The sequence below is a fragment of the Phaethon aethereus genome (assembly GCF_964289735.1).
Source record: "Phaethon aethereus genome assembly, chromosome: 4".
In the NCBI taxonomy this organism is placed as follows: domain Eukaryota; kingdom Metazoa; phylum Chordata; class Aves; order Phaethontiformes; family Phaethontidae; genus Phaethon; species Phaethon aethereus.
This window is the reverse complement of record NC_138578.1, coordinates 66553897-66569509: the sequence shown is the minus strand read 5'-3', so window position 1 is coordinate 66569509 and position 15613 is coordinate 66553897. Positions and strand designations below refer to the sequence as shown.

The window sequence follows — 15613 nt, the reverse complement described above, 5'->3', positions numbered from 1 at the left end:
CTGAAGAATGTTTTGGAAACAGCAATATACAACTTCAGAAGTAAAACACCAATAGGACAAATATTTTCCTTGCTCCCAATGTGTGGGTTTTTTTTTTCTGAAACTTGAAAATCTGCAGAGCTTTCAGGAAAAAAAGGCTTTCTGTGAAATACCCAATCTGCTTTAAACCCTACTATGTTCTTGATCCTCATGTTATTTTAAGCTAATACATTTTGGGGGAGGGGATTGTGCTCAAAATCTTCCAAGTTTAAAATATAGTCTTTTAAAATTTCATTAATTTTCCTCTGTCTTTGTAGAGGGAGGGGAAATGCATTCAGGTTCATAATTTGTCCTGCCACCTTCTATTTTGCATGCCACCCTCATTTATCTCTTCTCTAAACTAACTGTTCCACATCCATTTAATCTTTTTGGATGCCAAAAACCTTCCATGTCTTAATTAATCTCCTCCTTTTTCTCTGAACATTTTGTTTTCTAAATTTTTTTGACCTGCAGTAACCAGAGTTGAATACAGTATTCCAGATGATAGTGAACCATTACTTTATGATAATGGAATTTTAGTTTTCTTTCATTTGCCTTTTGCAGCCCAGTACTCATTTGCTTTCTTTAACTGCCTGTACACATTGCACCATGTTTTCCACTGCATCATTCATGAATAGTCCTACGCGTTTTTTCTTAGCTCTTACAAATTTGTCAGGATCCAGAAGTTTGTGGGTGTAATCCTATTATTCCATCCACAGCCATTTCTGAACTTTTAATCTGCTTGTATGTTACTTTTTAAAGCTGCTGTATGAAAGACTTTAGTCCTCTCTGCTTTTAACTAACTTCAACATGCCGAAAGATTGTGACATTCCTATATTGTTATCATACAATAAAAAGTGTATGAAAGCTTCATTTTTGAAGAAGTACTTTGCAACTGTTGCTTATGGCAACCCCTTGAGATTAGATTAGAAAGAATGATTGTATCCCGTAAAATAATCTGGTTTTTTACTTATTCCTATGTGATAATGTTGTCAGTATGCCAAAATGGTAGCTGACAGTAAACATTTGAAGAGATGAGACCATGCTGCCATGGTAGCATTAAGAAGGCTGAAGAGCTGCTGAACGCAAGGCAGAAGTGTACAGCGAGCACTGTGTTTCCACCATCATCATATAGTTCCCGCACACAAGCCTTTATTATCTTAATCACCATTTTAAAAACATGCTTTGGCAGGAGCTTCCCACTTCTGAGGTAGAGAGAAATGTCCTGGTTCCCTGTTGTTTTCCAAAGGATGTACAGGCTTTAACAGCCTGTTATTGATTCTTTCATCTTTATAATACTACCATCACCAGATTCTTGGGCACACCACAAGACGACTGGCATTATACTCCTATCTTACATGTGCTAGATGTCCAATCTTTTCAGTACTTTTCCCTATTCCATAGAATCATAGAATCTTTGGGTTAGAAGGGGCCTTTTAAGGTCATCTAGTGCAACCCCCATGCAATGAGCAGGGACATCTTCAACTAGAAGCTTTTCATCCAGCAGTACCCACAAGTCCTTCTTGGCAGGGCTGCTCACAATCCCTTCATCCTCCAGCCTGTACTGATACCGGGGGTTGCCCCAACCCAGGTGCAAGACCCTGCACTTGGCCTTGTTGAACCTTATGAGGTTCACTCAGGCCCATTCCTCAAGCTTGTCCAGGTCCCTCTGGATGGCATCCCGTCCCTCAGGTGTGTCAACTGCACCACTCAGCTTAGTGTCATCTGGAGATTTGCTGAGGGTGCACTCAATCTCACTGTCTGTGTCACTGATGAAGATATTAAAGAGTACTGGTGTCCATACGGACCCCTGAGGAACACCACTCAGCACCGATCTCCATCTGGACATTGAGCCACTGACTGCTACTCTCTGGATGCAGCCTCATCCACCAAACAGCCCACCAATCAAATCCCTCTCTCTCCAATTTAGAGAGAAGGATGTTGTGGGGCACTGTGTCAAAGGCCTTACAGCAGTCCAGATAGATGACATCCATAGCTCTTCCTTTGTCCACTGATGCAGTCACTCCATCCTAGAAGGCCACTAGGTTGGTCAGGCAGGACTGCCTCTGGTGAAGCCATGCTGGCTGTCTCCACCTCCCTGTCCTCCATGTGCCTTAGCATAGCTTCTAGGAGGATCTGTTCCATGATCTTCCCAGTCACAGAGGTGAGGCTGATGGGTCGGTAGTTTCCAGGGTCCTCCTTGCTACCCTTTTTAAAATGTGTGCAATGTTTCCCTTTTTCCAGTCTCCAGGGACTTCACCTGACTGACAGGACTTTTCAGCTGTGATGGTGGGTGGCTTGGCAACTACATCAGCCAGTTCCCTCAGAACCCTGGGAAGCATCTCATCAGGTCCCATAGACTTGTGCATGTTCAGATTCTTCGAGTGGTCATGAAACCTGATCTTCTCTTCCAGTGGGAGGGACTTTGCACCTCCAATCCCTGTCTTGCAGTCCATCCCCTGGAGACACTGCCAGTGAAGACTGAGGCAAAGAAGTCGTTGAGTACCTCAGCCTTCTCCTCATCCATTGTTACCAGTTTGCCAGCCTCACTCATCAAGGGGGGTACGCTTTCTTTGACCTTCCTTTTGTATCCGACATACCTGTAGAAGCCCTTCTTATTATTCTTTGTATTCCTTGACAAAGTCTAGCTCCAGCTGCACCTTGGCCCTCCTGACCTCATCCCTACACAACTGGGCAGTGTCCCTATACTCATCCCAGCATACCTGTCCCTACTTCCACTGCCTGTGCATTTCCTTCTTACCCTTTAGTTTGCCCAGCAGGTCTTGACTCAGCCATTGTTTTCTGCATTTTCAATTGAACATTGTCATCTGATTTTCTAAACACACTTCATTGACAGGAACATTTGAAAAATCCATAATACTTTCAATTCCCTTACTCTGGACAAGTTTCTCTGCCCTACAGTGTTGTCACCTGTTCATAGGCTGTATTTGCAAAATCCAGTGCTGAGTGCTACCAGCCTGTCGTGTTATGTTTCAGCCAACTTCATGGTCCGCAAACACCTCTGGTGCTTACATCTTTCCTGCCTTCTGTCTTTGCTTTATTGTATCTCATGTGAATAACCTTTTCCCATTAGGCTGACATTAAAATTATTTTCAGCCCTCCTTTACAGAGTTGCTTAAAATTTGAGAATTTATTTTTGTAAGATTTCACGTTTCCATCCATTTCTACCTCTTATTTCCTTGTTCTTATATGGATAGCAGGTTATTCTTAATAAGAATAGAATCCATATTTAGTTTTTGGATGTACATAATACCATTAATTTTTTTCTTGAGTTTCTTCTGAAGTTTTCCTTCAACACATGCTTATGCTTTTGTGATGTTTTGCCATGTTGCCCATCCATTTCTTCCCTCATTTCTCTCAATGGAAACCTCACGCAACTCCTCAGTACCCTATGAAGCACTGATTTCTTTCTCTTTGCCCAGCGTGAACTTCCTTTAAATAAAATGTTGTCTGATCAGTTTCTGCACGGAAATACTTTGTATTCGTTACATTGTCAGTCCACCTGGGACAATGTTGCATAAAATCTAAGTAGTATTCATAATGTTGTTATTCTTTGTTTTTCTAGTGTATATAACTAAACTGCAGGTTTAAAGTGTACATTCCATGTTGACAAATTTATGGGTTTTTTTCCCCAGGTTCTTGATAAATTAACCTATATCTAAATAATGTGAAAAAAAACACTTTAGAGTATTGAATTTCTTAAGTATTAAACATTGGCAGTTTCAACTGAGTAAAATTTTGCATGTTGAAGCTCTGAGTTCACTCTTTGGGGACAAATATAAGAAAAGGCTCTCTGTTTAGAGTCTAATACTCATGTGACACTGCATTGCCTTAATAGTTCTGCTGGACAACTGTTTTGGTATGACATTTTAAGACAGAAGGGGCTGTCTTCTCTGCTGGTGGTTGCTGCTTCTGTAGCAGAGCTAGCAAGACTATGTGCTTGCGCTGTACTGCAGCCCCCCTGTCTCTGAGTTTAGTGTGATAGCCTAAACCCCTGAGAAAAATGAGTTTGTGCTGGAAGCTGAAGTGGTTGAGGAACGAGCAGGCATTCTGTGATGGTGGGAGCAGGAGGAGGCAGAGCCAGTTGCCACCATGCTGTTTCATTCCAGTGCAGTTGGATTTACTGGTGACCATCAGGGTGTTGCAGAGTGGGTTTTGTTGTACTGCTGTGTCTGACTTCTCAATTGGTGCAGAAGTCGGTTGGCTAAAACTAGCAATTCCCATTGTGTGAAGTCAATTAGCAGGCAATGCATTGTCTGCCAAGTGCCTCTTGGGAAGACGCCTTCAGTAACAGGGCTGCTTATCTCCAAGCAGCTGCCAGTGAGAATGGAAAGGGAATAAAGCCTGTGGCATCCTCTCTTTTTCCCTTCTGGTGTGATAAGGCTCAGAGCAAAATGAAGTATTCAGCATCTCAATAAATGTAATTCTTAATCTTTACTGACTTAGTACAATTGTATCTGTACTAGTTACACCTTTTCTGCAAAATTAATTATCGTCTTTATTATCTGAATAAACTCACACACAGCTAAATAAGAATACCTAAGCTTTTCTTTTCAGGGTCTGTACAAAAAAATGTGATATTAATTGAGAAAGAAATACTTCATATATCATATATGTTTTAAAAGACAAAATAATTGGTTGAGCACCAGGAGTCCTTCAGTTTTAGTGCACTACTTATTCTGCAGGAAGCACAGATGCACCTTTGCCCCTGAGCCAAATGCAAAGGTTTCAGACTGTGAGTGACCTGCAGGAAACATTTTGTGAACTTTAAAAGATTTCCAATAGCCCTATTATTTTAATGTCTGTATTGTGAATGTTGTGAGGCAAAATACATTGCCCATAAATGTTACATATTAATAGTCGTCAAACTTTTGTTATTTAGTGTGCCTTACTTAGCCTTTTTCCATTGACTTAAGCAAAGCAAGATACATTATTCATTCCTTAGAAACATCCTAATTTGAGTTGATTTAGATTTGTTGTTTAAACCTCTTCTCTTTTCCAGAAATTTTTATGGGATGCTCTTTCCTTGGCATGTTCAGTCTATTGAGCTTAACCAACTGCAGTGGCCTAATGCACCTAGCGCTTTCCTCCTTTGTCATACAGCTCATATATTAAAGACATTAAAGGTCATTCTTAAGGTTCAAAACTATTACTTTAATTGGTTTTGCAAAGTATAGCCTTTCTAATGGCGATAGCATTTATCAGCCTCTATGCAGGCATTCCTTCCACATTTTAGTTTTTCAGCACCGTTAATCTCTTTTCACTTGGTTGCATTTTAGAATTCACCTTCTGTGTGAAAATTCTTTGAATGATCAGCAGAAATAACTCTGGTTCCCTTCGAATAGAGACTTTATGGCACGTCTTCAAACAGACTCTCAGAAACCTTACAAAACCTTACAATTTTATTAATTGTACTGGTACCTTCTCTCAGAACGGTGTAGGTGACAGGCTCTTATTTCAGAAAAGGAGGCCAAAAAGCCATTAAAGAGCTAGACTACCTTGTGAAAATGCTACTCTTACATTCTTCTGATTTTCTTTTCTCTTCTGTGGCTTGAACTACCACTCAAAGTGGTTTTAAAGCCTCTTTCCTTACAGTAATATTATGAATAAAAGAAAATAAATACAATTACAATAAGTGCTTCTAGGAGTGGAGGGGGAGGGGGTGGAACTACCCACTCTGATGACCACAACTTTGTATAAATGATTATTTAAGCAAACAAGCATGGAATTAAATTTATTTTTTCTTTGTTTTTGTTTATATTAAAACCATTTAAGTAATCAAAGGAAGGACTTAATTAAATTTGCTTCTTTTTTAGAAGTATAGCTGTCACTACATTGGTGTTTTGGGGAGGAGGAAGGTTTGCTGGAGAGGAGGGTGACTGGAGGGTTGCCACTGTTGTCTAAGCAACAGTTTTATAAATAGTCTTTGTAAGGGGCAGAAAAGACCCTAAACCACATACCACATGAAAGGAAAAAACCATATAGGAGTCAGGCATTTTAACAGTTGACCTTCATTATCTAGTGTAGTGAAAAGTGACTGACTTCTTAATTACTATGGCCTTCAAGACAAAGTTATTCTTTCTTGAGAATGGAGCTTTCTAATGTTTGAATGCCAAAACTAGAAGCTGTACAGTTGTTTCATGATAACTTTATTTACATTTCCCATGATAGTTTCCTAATTTGTCCCCTCAGTCTTGTCTCATATTACCTTCCTGATTTCTACTATTTTTCTTCATGTTTTCATCTTTCTCCATCTCATTTTCCCTTCTACTTTGTTTTCATAAGTCTGTTGATTAATCATTTGTGTTATGCCGAGCACTCAACTACATCTTTGTGAGCCATGTGATATTAAGCAGGATTAAAAGCTCCTGAGATTGGTTCTCACAGTACCACTCAAATTATATTAAAGGAGAAGGGGGGGAGGAAGTGAAAGGAGAGAAAGGGGAAAAAGAAGAAAGGAAAAAGGAGAAAGGAAATGAGATTTGGCAGGATGGAACTTGACAGAGTTTAACCAAGATAGAGTGACGAGTGACCTGATCACACTGCCGAAACTAGGGAAGTGCTTTGCATAAATATGGAATTTTATTTGAGAACGGGGAGCTTTACGTATGTATCTTTTACAAGCTAAGCTTGGTATGTGTACAGTTTCACCATTTCTGTTGTCTTTTAATATTCATCCTTAGCTAAAAGTCCAAAATATAACCTTAAATAAATAGCTATGGAACAGAGACTCTTAGACTGAGATGCAAAGATGCTTCTAAGGATGACCTTTTACAAAGAAAAGTCACTTGGGAAGGGTTTAGGCACATTTATTGAAGGCAGTTCAGACTCACATATCGGGAAAACTCTGAAAGGTAAGAGATAAGGCAGCTTTCTCTATTTTTAGCAGCTCAACTGTGATTTCTACAGTAGCCTGATGAAATAAGGGCAAACCCTGCATCTTCGCAGCTTGAAAGGAATGAGTCCGAGCACTGAGGGGAGGATGCAGTAAGTTATGAGACATTAAACTGGTGATTGTTTTCCAGTGCCCGCATTTGTTTCTGCTTTCTAGTTTAAATCAAAACATTGGTCTTTTTGGGACTTGAATGTTAGCTCATAAATATCATTTACCTCTTAAACAGGTAAGCTGTCAGGTAGAAGTCTTGCATGTCCAGTGAAGTTCTGGAAAAATTTTGCCAAGTTGGTTTCTATCTATATATATATGTATACATAGTCATTGGTCTTTTTTCACCGTGTGTTGCTAAGATTTTAAATTGGTTGCAGGTATCATCTATAACCGCATCTATCTTTTTCCAGAAAATACGTATTAGCCTTCTGATGCTACCCTGAATACATAGATCTCTTTGGTCTCACTATAAAATGTTTCGCATTTGATTATTCTTATGTCTCTTTTTGAAACTTTTCTGATTTATCAAAATGTTTTCTCAATTCCTGACATAACAAATGCATATAATACTGCCAGCATACACAGGTGTCAAGTGAAAAGAGGATGTCTGCTTATGGATAAAAAAATTAAATTAATTATTATAGTATTCAGTTTCTTATGAGTACTGTTACATACTTTGGTCAGTAAGAAGCCAGAAAAATGTGCCAGTTTTTGAACTTTCAGAAATTGCTGGATTGAAATAAAGTACATTAAACGATACATAACTAAGTACCTTGTGGAAAGGTTACTATTTTGACAAATTCACGTGATCTGACTAATATTTTCTCAGCTCTTAATCTAACATTCCAAACTTCGGAGCAACTTCATATAACTGCCATGTTTTTAAAATTAACATTTCTCATATATGCTTCTCTTCGACTGTACTTCATGTGTACTTTTCTTCAAATCTTCTCTTATCATCCCTTCCCAGAGTTTTTTTAAGACCAATCCGGATTAATGCATTGGACTTGATATTATTTTTTTTTACCAGGGAACAGGGGAGACATTCTAATTTTTCAGTGAAATACAGAGCTTTTGCTTCTGTTTTCCTTAAAAGTTACTGTATTTTTATGCCCAGAAGCTCATATCAAATAAGAGTACATTATTTTTAGATGCATTATTATTAGGTACAATGTTTTAGTTCAAATACAAATATATTTGTTCAAAAGAATTCAAAAGAGTGTGGCTTTACATATGGAGGAAGACCAAAAAAGGATCCCAATGAAACGGAATTATCTGATGCAAAATAGCTGACATGAAACTAAAATTTTAGTATCAATATACACTGAGACTGAACTTTTCCACATTCTGCAGCACCTAATTTTAAAGGCCACCCCTGACCCTGTTTATTCTGTTAATGCAAATAGGGACATTGACTTTGAAAATCTTTGCATGAAAATAAACCTATGCTACTTCATAATTTTACTACGAAGGTTTTATGACTTGCCACTGTTTATCTGTGGTATCAATGATGTGAATACAGTTCTCTATATATACTTTTCCTTGATCATGGGAAGGTTATTTCCTAGGAAAAAAAAAAATCCATTATTTCTTAGCAAAAATGTTATTTATGCCCATTGCAATATAAAATAAAATGGTTGGTTTGCTTTGTCAAAAATGTAGAAATTTACTAAAATCTTAACATCTTTCGTACGGTATATGCCTATAAACGTACAATAATTGCATGTGAATAACAAAAAAATGCAATAACCATGAGGCAATGTATTGAATAAATTTGAAACAAATTAAAATTGGTTAAAGAAATCTATTGAGGTATTCACTTCTTTACCTTAAGGTATTTAATTCGGCAATACACATTTTACTGAAACTTTTAACTTATCTTTGGGATTCATACCTTAATATTTCTCAGGCAAAACTTAAAATATTTTCCATTTGACTGCCTCAAAAATAGATGATTTTGCTAATTTGGTAGCTAATCCTGCCTGCTTAACGCACACAAGGGAAATTATTTATCATGTTCTTACTCAAGTATCTTCCTAATATGAAAATTACTGGAAAATCATGTGGATGCCTTTTTAAAAAAAAAATTATGTATTTTAATTGTCAGGCATTTTTGTAGGTAGAATTTTTAATCTGTTATTTATTAGCATGTGTTCTATGCTGCCACTGTTCACATCTTTGATTTTCTTCATACCCTTGTGTCCTATCTTAAAAATTAATTAAATTCAGAGGACAGAGGATAATTTCAACAGTCAAGAGGATGCAGACACACAGGACACAACAACTGAACAAGAAACATGTGAAACCAGTGCTGGTTTCCAGGGACACTGGAAGTAGGTTCTGGCCAGAATGAACACCGTTCCACCTCAGGGGGGTTGTGTAAGTTGCTGGTGGGTATTGAATTAGAAGAGGCACCTTGAGGGACCTCTCTGTACTCTTCCAAGGGAAAGAAAATAACTCAGGCATGGAATACTTGAATATATTATACAGCATGAAGGGAAGCTGGAGAAGGCCCATCTAGCTCTTCCAGAAAAACCCTCATAGATCTCTGACAGCTGTGCCACACTCCAAAGGTGTTGTTACTCTTAGATTTTATTTTCACATATGGCTCTTCACTTCTCATAACTTTTCCTCAGCAATAATGTGAGTGAAGTTACTCTAAAAGAAACTATGGATACTGACTTTTCACTGTTTTGTTTTTCATCATCAATGAAATGCTGTCTTCATTATTTACATGTTGCTAAATACATGGTCCAGTAAGCAGCAAACACTTGTGAAAAGTGTGCTTTGCTAAAAAACTTCATTTAGATCTTAGTGGCAAATTTATGGTGTAAGTCCATGTATTGTTTAACAGGTAGTAAAGACTCCTGCCACACTGTCAGTCTCTTCCCATCTCAGATGACGGGATTCTGAGGCTAGTCCTGTTTCTGTTGAATGAGAACAGGTTGACAAGTCACTGCTTGTGATGAGCCAAGGGCATAGCAGGATTACATCTATTTTTCGTGAACTTAATAGTTACTCCGAACAGCTCAAGGACTTTTTGTAGTATAACAACTCTCATCAAAAATAAGCTAATTAGAGAGGCTTTAACTTGACTCTAGGTGACTCAGGCTAATTGCACTCGAGCTGCATTCTGACAGATGCCAAAGTACTGAGCAAATAGTTCTTTAAGAAGTGGTGCATTTTGCTTACAACCTGAATCTGTAACAATTGAGGAATGTACAGCCTATCGTCATTAATCGTGCTGTAGGGTTCAGTGCATGAGATGGCCCTTTCTGTGATGAAAAATTAAATGCAGGTTTGGGACTTGGTTTTGAGTAAATGCGATGAATTGTTTAATAGCTTTAGAATGACAATTCTTGTTACTTTTTTGATGTAATGCAGACTAAGGAGTCATCTGTCATTTACAATCAATCCCCTGAAGAAATATGTGGTAGAACAATTAGACTGGATGTTAACAGTTCGACAAGCTTTAGGGCAACATTGACAGTGATTCTTTGTACGCAAATATTTAGGAAACTGCCAACCAGATTTATTAATACACAGAATTAGAGCCTGAAATTCTAAAGTACAAGTAATATAGTTGTTCAAAATACATCTTTTGTTTTGTTAGGCATGGATGATATCAGAGATTTCAACAGCATTTTTTTGCTGCTAAAGTTAGAAGTGACATTTAGTGGATATAAGCACTCTGGAGATGCAGTTGTTGAGAAATTAAAAAGATACTTTGTTTAATAGCCTCAAGGATTCCTGTAGCAAAGGGACACCATTACTGTTTTCTTATTTTAAAAGCAAACAAAAAAACTCCAAAACCTGGCAGATGTTGCATATGATGAGAGATGTTGGCTGTGTATTGCAGTTCTTCAGATTCAGGAGCTGCACTGAATCCCATCACTGAAATCTATTTTCTGTTTTCTGACAGCTGTTTTTGCCATTTACTTTAAAAGCAGATGGGGAAAATGCAAAGAAGAGCTGTCAATTTTATTACCATGTATAATCAGCATCTGTGCAATACATCAGACTCATTGCACAGCTTATACTTTCTTCTCTGTAGTAAAAATTCTTTTGGGGTTTCTTGACAAGCTTCTTGTGGACTTTTGTAAATGAGAAGATGCTGGAATTAAAAGTATAGGTTAATTAACTGCTAAAGCCACTATTGTATTGACCAAATTTACTTAATCGAGATGTTATGTTCTGATTGTTTTATTATAAAATATATGGCTATTTGCCACTCCATATTCAAATTTGTGTTTTCTTAAGGAAGATGTTTTATTTTATTGTTGCTAAATACATTTTTTTAGATACATCTCTGACCCCTTAACATGCATTTAGGTGCAGCACATCTCTGTGCAGTATTTTTTACCTTTCTCTACTAAACAGGCTTAGTATATAGTACCCCATCTGCATGATTTAAAATAAAAATTATTCTGTAGAGAACAGGGTGTTCTTCATTCCCAGTCTACCCTCTTCCCTGGTGCAGAAGTCTTTCATAGTAATGACTTTTTACAGTGGCAAAATAAGCTAGTTTAGAAGTGTCAGTATAAGTAAGCATGTTGTCTGTCTCCGTAAGTGTGGAAGTAGTAATCAGTAATGGTGTGCTGCAGGCTTATAATAGGGAACAGCATCCTTCTGGAAAGTGTCAAGTGATTTACATGTCACAGGGTGCTCTGGGGACCGGGTGGGAAGAATCCGTCTGCTGGCTGGGGACCTACTTGGATTTGATTTGATTAGGTTGGAAGTCACAACTGCAGAAGCACCTTTGTTCCTTAAAATAGTAGGTGGTTGTTCATTACGGTGTCTGCAGTGATAAGCAGGGGGAAAAGGTTTAGAAAAAGAAATGTTCACAGTACATTTCCTAGATAGGAGAGATTAGGGAATAGTCTTCAAAAAAGGTTCCAACCAGTTTGGCAATGTTAAAAGACAGTAAAACACTTATGTATTGATGCAGGACCTCTTTGAAGTGAAACACTGAAAGCAGCAGGACACATAATACTAAGAGCATTAATAGTGTTTGTGTGGTGATGGGCAGAGTACTTCTTACACATGAAGAGTGCAAGCTTTGATGAAGCGTGTACTTAACTGTCTTCCTCCATTATCTTATCTTATTAAATATGCTACTAAAATTGACTGTGGCTTTTGAAAAAGTAACTGCTAAGGCACTGTTTATGATACATAGATGATCAGTTATAAAAAAGAATGACTTCTGGGATGACTTTCAAAGGAGATGTTGTGCACAAAATTTAATACAGGTTCCATGGAAAAATACTGATACTAGCATTTTGTTCTTCTGTACTAGAATAGTACTTCTGGCCATGTCATTTGTGAGCACTTAATAGCTGATTTTTTCAGTAATAGATAACTACAACCCATCCTGTTCCAGAATTAAAAAATTTTCATTTAATATGAGGAATTAATATAAAAGAGTTTTTAATTACTATGGCTTTTATCAGTAGAATGCAAATTTCCTTTCGCTATTAGTCTATCTGTGCTTTGTGACCCTGGAATAGGGTCACATATCTAATTAGATTTTCTCTGGAATAGTGGATGCAAATTTGCACTCTGTGAAATTCAGCTGATTCTAGGAAGACAAAGCAGGAGATTAGAGGATAAGAAAGCTTGAAAATGTGAATTTGATTTACTTTCTTTACAGGCAAAGTGGGGTGTAAAAGATTTTTCTTCTGTATTTATACAATCTCATTTTCTAAAATGTGATGTGTTTTAGTTCGTACACTTTGGCGTGAGTTAAGAACAGACATACTTAGATGATCCTACTATAACAAATCCTTTATCCAGAAGAGCTTGTAAATTTATCCCAGCACTGCACAGTCGGTCTATTAGACTATAAATTTCTCACTAAAAGGAAATGTTAGGTAAAATTGACATGGAGTTCATTTTACGTATCCACCAGTGAATTGGTAGTTTGCTCTATTAGAACGGCTAGAAAATTAGCTTTCGGAAATATACTGTAGTAGGACTTCTTCACGTTTTGGACCTCTATAATTTGTAGACAAATTGGACAGCAGGAGATTAAATCTGCTTTTCCTTCTTATAAAAAACGGCATACATGTATCCTATAAGGTACTTTAGTTTATAGAACTAATATATTTTTAAATTAAAAGAGTAAACTGGAAAATACTTTGTGTCTTAATTTAACACTAGACCTTGTCTTTCTCGAGTTACGTGCCATATTGCGTCTAGCCATGAGCATTCTATGTTTAAAGATAGGTGAACATAGACTGGAGCCCCTCCAGCACTAGGTTACAATTCTCTACATCATGGACTAATAAGCAGCATTTATAAACACGGCTTGTGACAGCCTCATGTGGGAGCACTGCCACTGCAATATCTGTCTTTCTCGTATAGACAGAGGCATTTTTCCCCAGTGTCTCTCTCTCCAGTGATTCGAATCCTCGTCTGTAATATGGCCTAATCCTTCCTTGTCCCTTTTCCCGCGCCCTCCCCTTTCCAGTCCTCTGCGTACGCCCTACGTGTTTCCCTGTGCAAGAGATTCTTTGGCTGGTTTTCAAAGCTGCACACCTGATAAATGTCTGGCCCAGCTATCCCTGGTGGTTAGGCAGTTGGTTGCTGCCAAACAGAGTGTGTAACAGGAATGGATGTATGGCTGCCATTCCCTTCATGACTGGGTTAATTTAGTTTCTCAACTTCTTCCCATTGCTCAAATAAGGAAACTTTTAGAAATGTACTATCTGAAAGTTTTACCTCTCTCTGACATAGCCAGCTGAGTAGAAAACTATCTAGATTATAAGCATGCATAATCTTTATTTTCTGGGAAAACTAAGCTAAAAATGTAGTGTAAGAACAGAAAATACTTGGCTTTGGTCTAGCTTGGTGTTGACCTTTAACTTAAGCAGTTTTTACTTATTGAAATGTTTGCCTTCTGCGTCTACTCAAGTGTACTGGAGAAGAGTGACCTTGATCCTTTATAGCCAAGTCCACACTCCTGGTCAGATGCAAAATGTGTTTCATGGGTTCAAAAGGCTCGGCCGAGGTGAAGAAAGCAAATGAAAGAATATCGTGTTTATGGAAAAACGTTAACAGTCTTGTGCCATGGGATTCCCTGCAGTGTTTAAAATACACCTGAAAACTGTAGCAAGGTGGCAACATTTTCCTAGTTAAGGACTTTTTAAAATATGAACCCTGTCTAAAACAACTCTGATGAAATGAGATTTTCTGTGTGTCAGGAGGATTTTTTTTATTCTTTTTTTTTTTCTTGGCTACTCTATAAGGCATTCAAGATTAAATTTTGCTAAGGTAAAGCATGGTCAGACCTAAGAAATTTTGAGTATTAAGTATATAAATGTCTCCATCTGAGCAAAACTTCACAAAAGCAGTAAAAAAAAAATCTTTCTTCAGTTCAGCTATACTGTGATGTCTGGAGAAACTTTACAAAAAGAAATAGTTGTTGTAAGAATAGATTCTTGGAAAGGCTTACTCAAAGTGAACATATGAGCTTATTAGTTACACTGCACACACAGAGACTCGTATGTCTCTTTATCAGAGCAAAAGTGAAAGAGAAGAGAGTTAAAGGACAAGGGTAAAAGGAAAAAAAAGGCTAATATTCCTTCAAGTAGGTTTAAAAAGCCTTTTGACCTTAGATTCTGAGTCAATGTCTAAGTGATTTTAAAAAGTGCAGTAAATTTTACAGAATTTTGATTCCTTATATGAGATAGACTTTTGGCATCGTCTTTATGTACTTAGGTCACAGTAAGAGTTGATACCTGTGCATGAAAGGGGGAAATAGAAAGCTTATTTGATAAACATTGTATGTACATTTGAATAATACTGCCTTTTCCTGTTGTACCTTTTAGTATCAATAGTTTCATTCCTTATGTCTACATGATAGAAATTTTTGCACTGCCAGAACCATGAAATACTGTGGTATGTGAAGAAGTAGCTTCTATTTTAAATGTACTTATCGCTGAATCTGTTTTGACTTGTTGGGAAGTGGGCCATGGGTCTGTATCAGCATAGATTTCCCAGATGCAAAGCTCTGGAAGTTCAAAAAATTCTTGGAAAACTGTTTCCATCGGCAAATTCACACTCTGCAGTATGGCAAGTTTCAGTCACAGTCACTATACATACAAAGCAAACATGGCCAGTACCATAAACTACAATTTTAGATAAAAATACTTGTTTAAAGAAGTTAGAAGTGTGGCTGTGCAATCCTAGTATTATAACTTAAAGAAAATGAGTTATGTACTGTATCTAAAGAAATCATGCGTGCATGTTTAAAAATACAGCGTTTGCCTTACTGCAGGTAGCAACATATGTTATTTGTTCTATAAGAACATTCCTCTCCCCTTTTTTATGCTTTGCATATTTTGATGATTAACTCACAGAAGTTTTTAGACATTTCTGAATAAAACTTACTGTAAAAATTGCTCTGTGTATAATACATTAGGATTCAATTAACACTAGCTCAAGTTTTAATTTTTTAATGACATTTCTAGCTTAAATTTTACAAAAATTGTGTGCTCTGAAAATAAGTTTTCTTTAGATACAGAATCAAGATTGGGGTTTAATTTACATCATTACACTCTATAGGTTGAAAGGTTTCGTGTTACAGACATAAACTGATTTTTTTGTGATGAAAACTGGAATGAAATTTGTTTCTCAAGATAAAAATTATACTGAAAAAGAAAGCCACAGCAGCCTTCTTTGTAAAAG

General features: G+C 37.2%; 1 protein-coding gene across 2 annotated transcripts in view; it reads left to right on the top strand.

Annotated features, from left to right (window-relative positions):
- The window catches only part of SLIT2 (slit guidance ligand 2), a 277451-nt gene that overhangs the window by 186542 nt on the left and 75296 nt on the right, over window positions 1-15613 (top strand). The gene's annotated exons all lie outside the window — the stretch shown is intronic.